This window comes from Lycium barbarum, chromosome 4 (genome assembly GCF_019175385.1).
Source record: "Lycium barbarum isolate Lr01 chromosome 4, ASM1917538v2, whole genome shotgun sequence".
NCBI lineage: Eukaryota > Viridiplantae > Streptophyta > Magnoliopsida > Solanales > Solanaceae > Lycium > Lycium barbarum.
Genome location: NC_083340.1, coordinates 27,160,287 through 27,172,998, shown reverse-complemented (window position 1 = coordinate 27,172,998; position 12,712 = coordinate 27,160,287).

Sequence of the window (12,712 nt, the reverse complement as noted above, 5' to 3'; positions counted from 1 at the left end):
ACTAAGAATAATATTGTGCGTGCACTTCACACGCTGATGAAGTGGCATACCAATGAATGAAATTAAAACATGTTGCATTTTATGTCCAAATATTATTAAGAAATGGGTTTTATTCTCTTTATTGTTCCTTCTTTCGTTCATTACTGGTAAAAATTATTATTCATGACCATTTTTGTTAAAGCTACTTACACTACTAACAGCAACATCATGAATAAATACAGACATTGAAAATCGAGCCCCAATTTGCTTTCTGAACCAAAATTAGGAAGCCTATCAAATTTCACCTTTTATTATTTTCAATTTTGTAAAGACCATATTAGCCCCATAAACCGTTTTCTCCAAAACAATAATGGTAGATACAGTATATGAGATGAGATCAATCAACTTTTTTATGGTATTGATATGATAAAGACCGTTTCTAGCAAGAATCTGTAACTGCATAAAGTTCATGGTCCATGGATTTTGTTATTTTTGGCTCAATTAATTACAAAAGCAAAGAGGAGGAAATATCAGCTTCTCATTGCCACTTTTCTGCTCGTAACCCGCCATCCCTTTCAAAATTTCAATTATAGAACTTATCTTTGAAGGAGGGAAAACAGTAACAAACATCCCATGAAGAATTTTTTAGGAGAGAACGACATGAAATTGGATGATTTTTTTTTTTTTTGGGTGTTTATGGGTTTAAGGCGAGGCGATTGGTCCTTTTCTTGGGCTTATAACGGTGTAAGTCGAAGCTGGAACTGACGTTGGCTTTTCTGGGCTATGTGGTGGCAGCAGAGGAGCAATACCAAGCCCGGCGATGTTGCTGTGGCGGCTCATACTGCTCTGTTTTGTGTGTAGAGTATGGTGACTTGAGAGTAGGAAAGAGAAACTGAGGAAGCAGATGGCGTTAAGGGAGAGAATAAAAATTCAGCCATGTCAGCAAAATACAAGTTGTTCACGCGCTAAAATAAAAGTGAGAATCACTCTTGTGCCAAATCAGCATACTGTGTTTAATAGGAACATTTTAGTGAGAGTTGAAGTGTTTAATAGAAACAAGCGTGAGTTCAAGTGTCAAAATGGAAATTTGTGTCAAGTTTAGGGGGTTGTTTATGTATTTGGTCCACTTAGTATTGTACACTTAGAAACCACAACCCAGGTAAGCTGGTTTTTTTTTTATTTAGGCCAAAGTCATTGACAGCCTCCTAAACTTTTCCATATATTCCTCATGGCCACCTAAAATGACTCTTGTTCGGATGGAATACCTAAACCCCTCCGAATTTGTACCATTTAGACACCTTTTTGATAATGAGCAAAAAATATTAGGTGTGTGTGATACACTCGCGATGACGTGACAAAATAACTAATTAAAAAATGACATGTGGCAATTGAGGTCCAAAATAATTATAAGTTAAAAAAAAAAATCATACCCCCTCCCCCCCCCCCCCCCCCCCACAACCAACTCTTCTTTTCCTCCATGTCCACGACAAACCAAAAATCTGCCGCCAATTTCCTCTATTTTCACTAGTTAAATCACCCACCCCTTGATCATCTTCATGGGTGGTGGTAAATAGAAGCACTACCACAAAACAATACTAGGTAGAAGGGATGGAATTAATTTAAAAAATATTCCATGGAGACGTGAATAAGCAGTGGAGATCAAAAAGAAGATATCACAATCTAGATGGTGCTGGAAGGAACAAAATGAATGTTACTAGGTTTGGTGGGAAAAAAGCAATACGGAAGATCAAAGCAGTCCCAAAATTGAAATTGAACATGTTTTCTCCGCCGCCGCCGTTCCATTGGTCAGCTTTATCCCCACTTCTTTTTGGATTTGTTTTGCTTCTAGGTTTAGATTTGATAGAGTAATTTTTGACAGAAGAGGAGGAAGAGAGAGAGGGGGGTATGGTGGCGGCGGCAACTCCATTTTTTACAGAAGAGAAGGAGGAAGGGAGGGAGAAGGGTGGATGGTGGTGGTATCGTGGGTGGCGACAGATCTGGAGGAAAATGAGGTGGTGAGTGGCTGGAGAAATAAAGGGAAAGAGAAAGATGGTCGGCGGCGATGTAGCTGTGGCTTCAGCGTCGGCGGTAAGGAGAGAAGATGAAGAAGAAGAAGAAGAAGAAGAAGAGATTAAAAAAAAAATGGAGAAATAGGAAAAATAATGCCTTTCACGCGCCTCTGTTGTATGTGTTACACACACTTTGCCACATCAGTAAAAGGTGCCTAAATGATACAGATTTTTCTCTTTTCTTTTATTTCTTTTTATGGCTCGTTTTATGTGGAGTTTGGAGCATAATTGTGCAATTTTGGTGTGTTGGTTGATTGAGATGTAATTGTGATTCTTTGAACTATAATTCCCATTAAATTGGGAGGGTCGACTACATCTAGCTATTGCACAAAAGTACAGCTTTGATAAATGCACATAAGGTGTTCGATATATTGGCTAAGAGACGAATTAATTCGCTGGTGAAGTATGAGTAACCAAGCGACATTAAGAGCTGTGTAGGAGTCAATTTTGATGTGTGGTTCGGGTACGAGAGGGAGTTTTGCTGAGTTTGTTCAAATAGGGCATAATGTGTAAATGGAAGAGGAAGTGAGTTCAACTGTAACTTTCTTTTTCTGAATGCATATTTCCATGGTTGGATATTTTAGGTACTTTCATGGTAATGCTCAAGCAAAAATGGCTAGAGTTGTTCTTTTGGGTTGTTGGTTTATAAGTTGCTTGAGTTGGATAAAAAAAAAATGAGGATGGAATGCTACATGGATATCTTCAGCTGTCATTGCTAATTTGGTACCATTGATTGTAATGTTGAACTTGTTAAGATTGGTACTCCTTTTTGAAGGGATGAGAATCAACTGGTATTTTCAATTTTTTTTATATTAAATGTCCCTAGTTCATCTGAAATAATTCATGGAAGAGTTGAATAATGTATATGCAGAGCTAGCCGCGACCAAGTACACAGACTCCTCGCCCTTACATTCCTGCTCCACAACATCATCTTTTTCAGGGAGTCCCTTCTAACTTTGGCTTTCACTGTTTAGTTACATTGAGGACAATGCAATATTTTAAGTTAGGGGAGGCTTTATTTTGATAGATATTTTTGTGATGGGGTGTGATATGTCATGATGGATGATAATTTAGTAGATTGATTTTATTTTGGTATATTTTTTTTTGACATTTATATTAGTATGATTTTTTTTTTTATTACTAGCTTCTTTAGTTTTTTGTAGTTTAGTTGTAGGAATGGTGTTGGATGTGATTTTTGCTCCTTGGCCAATTATGGCTTGATTGGTACCAACACATTTAAACCTTGGCATATGAATTCTTAATTTTTGAAAAAGAAAAAACGATTAAAGTAAGGATTCTTGTTGTGACTTTTAGATTTAATGTTTGGCTCTTTTGTTCACTAAACAGTCTCTTTAGACTATAAGTGATTTTCTTTGAGTTCATTTGTTTCAATTGGGTTTTGGATACATATTCTACTTGGATTATCATGTGATATGTGTGGTGAGGTTTTTGTGGGTTCTTTTTTTGCATTATTTGTGGTCTAGAACTTGCCCGGAATGAGTTTCAAGGGGAAATCCTAGACTACACTTGGTTTGAAAAATGATGTTAGGCTTTCCTTGAACCGTTTTTGTGCCTTAAATTTCGTACCCTTGTATTTTCCCTAGTCAACCCATTTTGAGTCTTTAACCTTTTCTTTGGCAACCGTGTTACAAGCTTTAACCTTTTGTTCTTTATTGATCTATCTTTTGGCATCGTACCTCCCTAAGTGCTTTGAAAGTGTAAACATAGGCTAAAAGCCTAAGTTTGGGGGTGATGGTTGGAAAAGTTGTGATGTGGAAGTCGGTTAAAAGGTGAAAGGTTTAACCAAAAATAAAAATAAAAATGGAACCTTCCTTGTTAGCTTGAAAACGAACAAACGAAAAAAGAAGAAGGAAGAATAAAAGTTTTGAATAAAGGGAAGACTAGTTGGTGAAATGAAAAGATGAAGAAAAGGGTGGAAAAGTTTTAAAGGATGTGTGCTTTGATTATTGAAATTTGTAGTGCTTAGGGAGGTTTTGAGTCACTCTTACCCAAATTGTATCCTACCTTAACCAAAAGCCTACATTACAACCATTTAAGTCCTAATTGATTTTGAACCAAGTGTGTCTACATTAGTGGAGAAATACATGAAGGGCAAGCCTATGGTACTACTTGTGTGCATTTGAACATCTTTGTGAGAGAGGGAGTTAATTCTTCCCATTTGATATCTCATTTGTGTTTTAAATTGCTTTTGTGAGTTGGGATTCTCTTTTGATTGTGAGGGCATATGAGAATTTGAGTTGTGAATTTGTTCCATTTCCAATTGAGAGGAATGAACAAAAGAAAGTTGTTTTGTGATAATGAGGTAAATTTTGAAGCTCTAATGTCATTACTTGATTGCTACTTTGATTAACTTGATGTTTGAGCACTTGAAATGAAAATGAAGTTTTTGAGAAGAAGTTGGTGATTCATATGTTTTGGATTAATTGTTGGTACCAATCAAAGTCATATGTTTGTGCTTAAAGTATACTTTTTGACTTGGTATGATGTTGGTGCACTATTGAGTCAATTCCTTAGAAGGGGATTGTATGTTTTGAATTGCTTGAGGACGAACAATAGTTTAAGTTTGAGGGTTTGATAAGTTGGAATTTACCAACTTATCTCTTCTTTATGCTTAGATTTTTGTTATGTTTGGTTAAAAAAATAGTGCATTTACTATGCTTTGCTTCAATTTTATAGGTTTATATGGTTGAGAAGAGCATTGGAAGAAACCAAGTGAAAACAAGTCAAAAAGGAACTAAAATGAAGAAAATGAGAAAATTGGCTAAAAGTGCAAAAAAATGGCTGGAAATGCAAATCAGAAATTTGAAAAGTTGGGGGCCATTTTCGTCATATTTTTAGTTTGAAAATTGAGGAGCTACAAAATAGAGACTTGGGGCATATTATTTCCATCTTTGGCCATTTTTACATAAGTTTGGGAGCTAGGGTTCATCACCAACAATTTGGAAGAGAAGATTTGGAGGCACCCAATGAGAAATTCTTTACCATTTCTTATACTCTTGCTATGTATTGAATATTTATGTGTGTGGTGTTTCATTCAATGCTTGAAACTTGTTTATGCAAATATTCATGCGTCTAGTTTGGATGAATCTCTTATTTTGCTTATGTATTAAACGATTTTTATTTCTAATTGAGTGAGTTTATTGTTTCTCTATTAACTCTTCAAGCTTTAATGTCATTTAATGGTGTACAACATTATTTGTGCCTAAATACCCTTACTTTGCTTGGAAAAAAAAGTAGAGATTAGGAAAAGGGTTAATAGCAAGGATTTGGGGCTTAACCCTCATCTAATAACTTGAGCTAGGAATAGGATAGTTGAGATTCAATTGATAGTGCTTAATTTCACACTCTAAAGCTTGGAAAAGTTTAGAGTGAAATTCATTGATTTGGTTGGAAGACTTTCAATGAGATTTTTGAAACCATTATCTATTAACATAAATTCGCTCTTAGTTGTAAAATTGTAAAATACATTGGATCGTTACTTGAGAGTAATTTTCCTTGTATCCATGCTTGTGGCCATTGATCATTTTACTTGCTTTCTAGGTTAGTTTATATTTTTGCATTAGTTATAATTTTCTCAAAACCAAAAACAAGTTTTTGTCTTAGTGTAGAAATTGAAAATTCCTTACTTGCTTGATCGCCTAGTATATTGTTCCTTGTGGGATTCGATCCCGACTCATAGTTGGGTAATTATATTGTATACGACCGTGTACATTTTCTCTTTGAGGAGTGGATCTGGACGTTATCAACAACAAAAATCTACATAAAGTTCTGCAGAATAATGCTACCAAATAATTCAAAATTACTTTTATGCTAAAGACAATTAAACTTGACACTAGTAAATTCCAACATTACCTTTGGGCAGAAGTTTGCAAACCGCATGGAACTTACTAACTATAGAAATGAAACATTTAAATTAAAAATAAAATAAAAAATAAACTTTGAACTTTACCGTACCTTTGGGCAACCGGAAAAATTCGTTCTTAATAGTTAAATGTCTCATTCTACCCCAATCAATTCCCTCATATTAACCGTACCTTTGGACGATCGGCTAATTATACCTAATGAATTGATTGCAATATTCATACCATACCTTTATAAAGTTGACACATCTTGACAACTTGACTGTCAAATTTAAGATACTTTGGTTACTTTCAAATTTGTAGACATGTAACCTTTGGCACTAATGATATTGTATGCCATAATTCATTTGAAATTTTCTGAAATCTAATACCTTATAGTTCTAGGATGCACTAACAATCCTAAAATCTTAGATTTAAGAAAGTTTCATGAGATTAGTCCTTACTACAATATTACTTTCTAAACGAAAATTCTTCACAATCTAATACCTTATGATCTTAGGATGCGTTTGCAATTCCTAAAATCTTAGATTTTGCAAAAAAAAAAATCTTAACATCGATGCCTTAACTTTCAATATCGTATTCCATATGAAATCTTCTGAACTTAATACTTTATGGTCTTAGGGAGCCTTGGCTACTCCTAAACTTTATTAGATTTGGAAAGTTTCCATGACACTAAATTGTCCTCCAATTTATTTTGGTTAACTCTTAAAATATTAATCTCAAAGAAAGCTTCCAAATAGAGATTAATAACATAAACCAAAATAGTATTTAAACGAATTGCATAACACCAATAAATACTCAAACAGTCAAACTTAATATGCACAAGGGAGAAGTACAATGTTATTAAAGCCAATCCAAAATTTTCCAGAACACCCAAAAAAAAAAAAAAAAAAGGTTACTCCACATGAAAGTTTTCCTTTCTTAAGTTGTTGATTTCTTAAAAAGAAAACAAAGACAAAACCAAAAAAAACATATGTGGGTTTACCAATTTACAAAAACATGTATTGAAATTCAAATTCACAAATATATGAGTAACGTATTTGGTTAAAGGAATAGCATTTTCTATATAATATTAGTGCCTTTCCCAAAATATAATAACAAATCACTGTGGTCAAAGACCATAAGATATTTGGCCAAATATATATAGAAAATGGTATAAAATAAAGACTAACTTAATTCATAAAGTACAAAAGGTACTAAATGATGAAATAGGTAAGACAGTACGTAACTATTGCTTTGTATTAATATTACTTCTACTCCACTCAACATTGCATATGTGCTTCCTATTTATAGGAGCAACATACAAAGGATAAGTGACTAATCCATAAAACTTACACGTATGAATTCCAAAATGAGCACAAGATAGTTAATGCACATCCACTACTTGGGATATTTACAACACTCCCTCTTGGATGTCCATTAATAGATGATGTACCTCGTTAAAACCTTATTAGGAAAAAACCCCGTGGGAAAAAGTCCCAATGAAGGAAAAAAAAAGAGTACACATATCTAGTAATATGCTTTGGGGGCTGTTTCATTAAAAACCTTGCCCAGAAAACCCAATGGGACAAAAACCTTGGCGTAGGGAAAAATAGTGCAGCGCGTATTCTACTCCCCCTGATCAAGACCACGATTCAGATGTTGGAGTCTTCGCATTCCAATCTTGAATATCATCTTCTCAAGAGTTGAAGTTGGCAAAGATTTGGTGAACAAATCTGCAGGATTGTCACTTGAACGGATTTGTTGTACATCAATATCACCATTCTTCTGGAGATCATGTGTGAAGAATAAGTTTGGTGAAATGTGCTTCGTTCTATCTCTTTTTATGAAGCCCCCTTTTAGTTGAGCTATGCATGCAGCATTGTCTTCATATAATATCGTGGATATTTTGGTATCACATTTCAAGCCACATCTTTCTCTGATGAAATGTATCGCTGATCGTAACCACACACATTCTCTGCTTGCTTCATGTATAGCTATTATCTCAGCATGATTTGATGAAGTAGCTACAATAGACTGCTTTGTAGATCGCCACGATATGGCAGTACCTCCGCACGTAAACAGATAGCCCGTTTGAGATCGAGCTTTATGTGGATCAGATAAATAACCTGCATCTGCATAACCAACTAGATCTGTACTACTATTGTTAGCATAAAACAGACCCATATCGCTAGTTCCTTTCAGATATCGCAATATATGCTTAATCCCATTCCAATGTCTACGTGTAGGAGAAGAGCTATATCTTGCTAGCAAATTAACAGAAAACGCTATGTCAGGTCTTGTACCATTAGCAAGATACATAAGTGCACCTATTGCACTAAGATATGGTACTTCAGGACCAAGTAGCTCTTCGTTTTCTTCCTGAGGTCGGAACGGATCTTTGCTCACTTCAAGTGAGCGAACAACCATAGGAGTATTTAAAGGATGCGCATTGTCCATGTAAAACCGTTTTAAAACTCTCTCAATATAGGCAGATTGATAGATAAAGATCCCTTTTGTGAAATGTTCAATTTGCAGACCAAGACAGAGTTTTGTCTTTCCGAGATCTTTCATCTCAAATTCTTCCTTCAAATATTCAATCGCCTTTTGGAGCTTTTCTGGTGTTCCAATGAGATTTATGTCATCAACATAAACAACAAGTATAATGAATCCTGATTTTGTTTTCTTAATAAAAACATATGGAAAAATGGCATCATTTATATATCCTTCATTTATCAAGTACTCACTTAGGCGATTATACCACATGCGCCCTGATTGTTTTAAACCATATAATGCTCTTTGTAATCTGATTGAATACATTTCCCGAGACTTTAAACCAAATGCTTCAGGCATTTTATATCTTTCAGGAATGTTCATATAAATTTTATTATCAAGTGAGCCATAAAGATAAGTTGTAACCACATCCATCAGATGTATTTCAAGGGTTTCATATACAGCTAAACCGATGAGGTATCGAAATGTTATAGCATCCATAATTAGTGAATACGTTTCTTCATAGTCGACGTCGGGTCTTTGAGAGAATCCTTGTGCAACAAGGCGTGCTTTGTATCGCACAATTTCATTTCTCTCATTTCTTTTCCGTACAAAGACCCATTTGTTGCTAACTGATTTTACACCATTAGGCGTTTGGACTACAGGTCCAAAAACCTCACGTTTAGCAAGTGAATTCAATTCTGATTGAACTGTTTCTTGCCATTTTGGCCAATCATATCTTCGTCGACATTCTTCAACAGATTGAGGTTCCTGATCCTCACTGCCTTTCATAATATTTAGTGCAACATTATATGCAAAAACACTATTCACCACAATTTTCGAACGATTCAATGACCTCATCACCAGTAAAACTTAATGATAGTTCTTTACTCACTGGAGTCTCAGGTTTGCTGATTTCTTCAGGAATATCAGGATTAATCAGATCTTGAATCTCTTCATGAGATCCTTTCATAGTGTCATTCTGATCATTGTTTGTATTTCTTTTTCTAGGATTTTTATCCTTGGAGCCCAATGGCCTACCACGCTTCAGGCGTGGATGAGATTCAGAGGCTATGACACTAGTAGATTGTCACTTTGGAACATCAATTCGAATAGGCACATTCTCTGCAGGGATATGTGACTTAGTTATTCTTTTCAAATCAGTAAATCCATCTGGCATTTGATTTGCTATTTTCTGCAAGTGGATGATCTTCTGGATCTCATGCTCACATATAGGGGCACGTGGATCAAAATGAGATAGTGATGAAACTTTCCACACAATTTCTCTTTTGGTTTCTTCTTTTCTCTCTCCCCCTAATTGTGGGAAATCTGTTTCATCAAATCGACAATCTGCAAATCGTGCAGTGAATAAATCTCCCGTTAATGGTTCAAGGTAGCGAATAATAGAGGGTGATTCAAACCCAACATATATTCCTAACTTTCTTTGGGGGCCCATCTTAGTGCGTTGTGGTGGTGCTACTGGCACATACACAGCACAACCAAAAATTCGAAGATGAGCAATATTTGGTTCATGACCAAATACTAATTGTGACGGGGAGTATTTATTATAATGAGTCGGTCTGAGGCGAACCGACTCATAAGGGATGTTGCATGTAAGATAGCATGACCCCAAACGGTAGTAGGCAACCGTGTTTTCATAAGTAATGGTCTTGCTATCAATTGCAAACGCATAATAAATGACTCAGCAAAGCCATTTTGGGTATGAACATGAGCTACAGGATGTTCAAACTTTATCCCAACTGATAAACAATAATCATCAAAAGCTTGGGATGTAAATTCTCCAGCATTATCAAGACGTATAGCCTTAATAGGATAATCTGGGAACTGTGCCCTTAAGCGTATTATTTTTGCCAATAATTTCGCAAACGCCAGGTTGCGAGACGATATGAGGCATACATGAGACCACCTCGAAGATGCATCTATTAGAACCATAAAATATCTGAATGACCCACAAGATGGGTGAATAGGTCCACATATATCCCCATGTATACGCTCTAGAAAAACAGGGGATTCAACATCAACTTTCATTGGTGATGGCCTGGTTATCAATTTGCCCTGATGACAAGCAACACATGAAAATTCACTACTTTCAAGAATCTTCAGGTTCTTAAGTGGATGCCCATTTGAATTTTCAATAATTCGTCTCATCATTATTTGATCCAGGATGACCCATTCGATCGTGCCAAAGCACAAAAGTTCCTGAATCGTTAAACTTCTGGTCTACGATTAAGTGTGCTTCAATTGTACTAATTTCTGCATAGTACAGGCCAGAAGACAAATTTTATAATTTCTCCAAAACATATTTCTGGCCGGAGACATTCTTTGTAATAATAAGATATTCATCATTTGTTTCATTTAATGTCTCGACGTGATACCCATTACGGCGGATATTTTTGTAACTCAACAAGTTTCTTGGGGATCTAGAAGAGAATAATGCATCTTCTATAACAAGTTTCGTCCCCTTAGGTAGAAATATAGTAACTCTTCCGGAGCCTTCAATTAAATTCGAATTTCCAGAAATTGTACTAACATTTCCCTTTTTCTTAAGCAAGTGAGAAAAGTATTTCTCATCTTTGAATATGGCATGCGTTGTCCCACTATCAATCACACAAATATCTTCACGATTGGTCATTGATCCAAATAATATTTGAGGATTTTCCATATATTCTTCAAAACGAAAGAATAGACAGAGTAAACATCGAAGTAGATATTATGATTAGACAAAGCATTACACACGTTTTATTACATATATTACTATTAAACAAAGCATTACACACACTTCATTTACATAACTATGGAAACATAACCACATTAGCTAATACAAACGACATGTATGAAATATCTAAGTTATTACAGATCCATCACCGATCAGATGATCTATTTTCCCTTCAGGATGTTCAAAGAAATCTGCCATATCTAGATGCATGAGTTTAACATTATCTTTAGAAATGAAATTTGCTTCGGCATTCTTTTCGGCCTTTTTGAGGGAGGCCTGATATAGCTCAACTAGGTGCTTTGGCGTACGACAGGTACGTGACCAGTGCCCCTTTCCTCCACATCGGAAGCATTTATTTTCTGAATTTTTCTTTTGCACAGCTTCATGCTTTTCATCCTTCCTTTTACACTGCTGGTGGTGAAGAGTATTATTTGGTGCAAGACAAGAATCATGATTAAAATTCCTTCCTCGACCACGACCATGACCACGACTGGGGCCACGACCTCTTCCATGCCTAGAATGGCGAAAATTTGCCTCATTCACTTCAGGGAATGGGGCAGTACCAGTGGGTCGGCTTTCATGATTTTTCATTAATAATTCATTATGTTGTTCAGCAACTAAAAGATGTGCAATGAGTTCACAATATTTCTTGAACCTCATTTCTCGGTACTGCTGCTGCAGGAGCATACTCGAGGTAGGAAAAGTGGAGAATGTTTTCTCCAGCATATCATGCTCAGTAACATTTTGACCACATAATTTTAACTGAGAAATAATTTTAAACATTGCAAAATTATATGCCTTAATAGATTTAAAATCTTGTAGCCTTAAATGGAGCCAATCATAATTTGCTTGCGGTAGTATGACCATCTTCAGGTGATCATATCTATCTCTCAGATCGTTCCACAGCGTAAGAGGATCTTTAACCATGAGATATTCCATTTTCAAATTCTCATCAAGATGATGGCGGAGGAATATCATTGCCTTGGCACGGTCTTGGTTTGATGTCTCATTTTTATCTTTGATGGTGTCTGCCAGACCCATCGCATTAAAGTGAATCTCGACATCAAGAATCCAAGACATAGAGCTATTGCCGGATATATCTAAGGCTACAAATTCACGTTTAGTAAGATTTGCCATTAGTAAAGGGAAAAAGAAAGTCAATACCTTCGAGGCCTTTAAAGTATTTGCTCGAGATAACAAAGTCTCGTGCTGATAACGTGGTATAAAATAAAGACTAACTTAATTCATAAAGTACAAAAAGTACTAAATGATGAAATAGATAAGACAGTACGTAACTATTGCTTTGTATTAATGTTACTTCTACTCCACTCAACATTGCATATGTGCTTCCTATTTATAGGAGCAACATACAAAGGATAAGTCACCAAGTAGACTTGGTGACTAATCTATAAAACTTACACGTATGAATTCCAAGATGAGCACAAGATAGTTAATGCACATCCACTACTTGGGATATTTACAACAGAAAAGTGATTATGACGAAAGACATGTACTGCAACGCTTCACAGATGGAGCAAATTAAAAAATAAAATAAAAAAAATCTGCTCCTATAC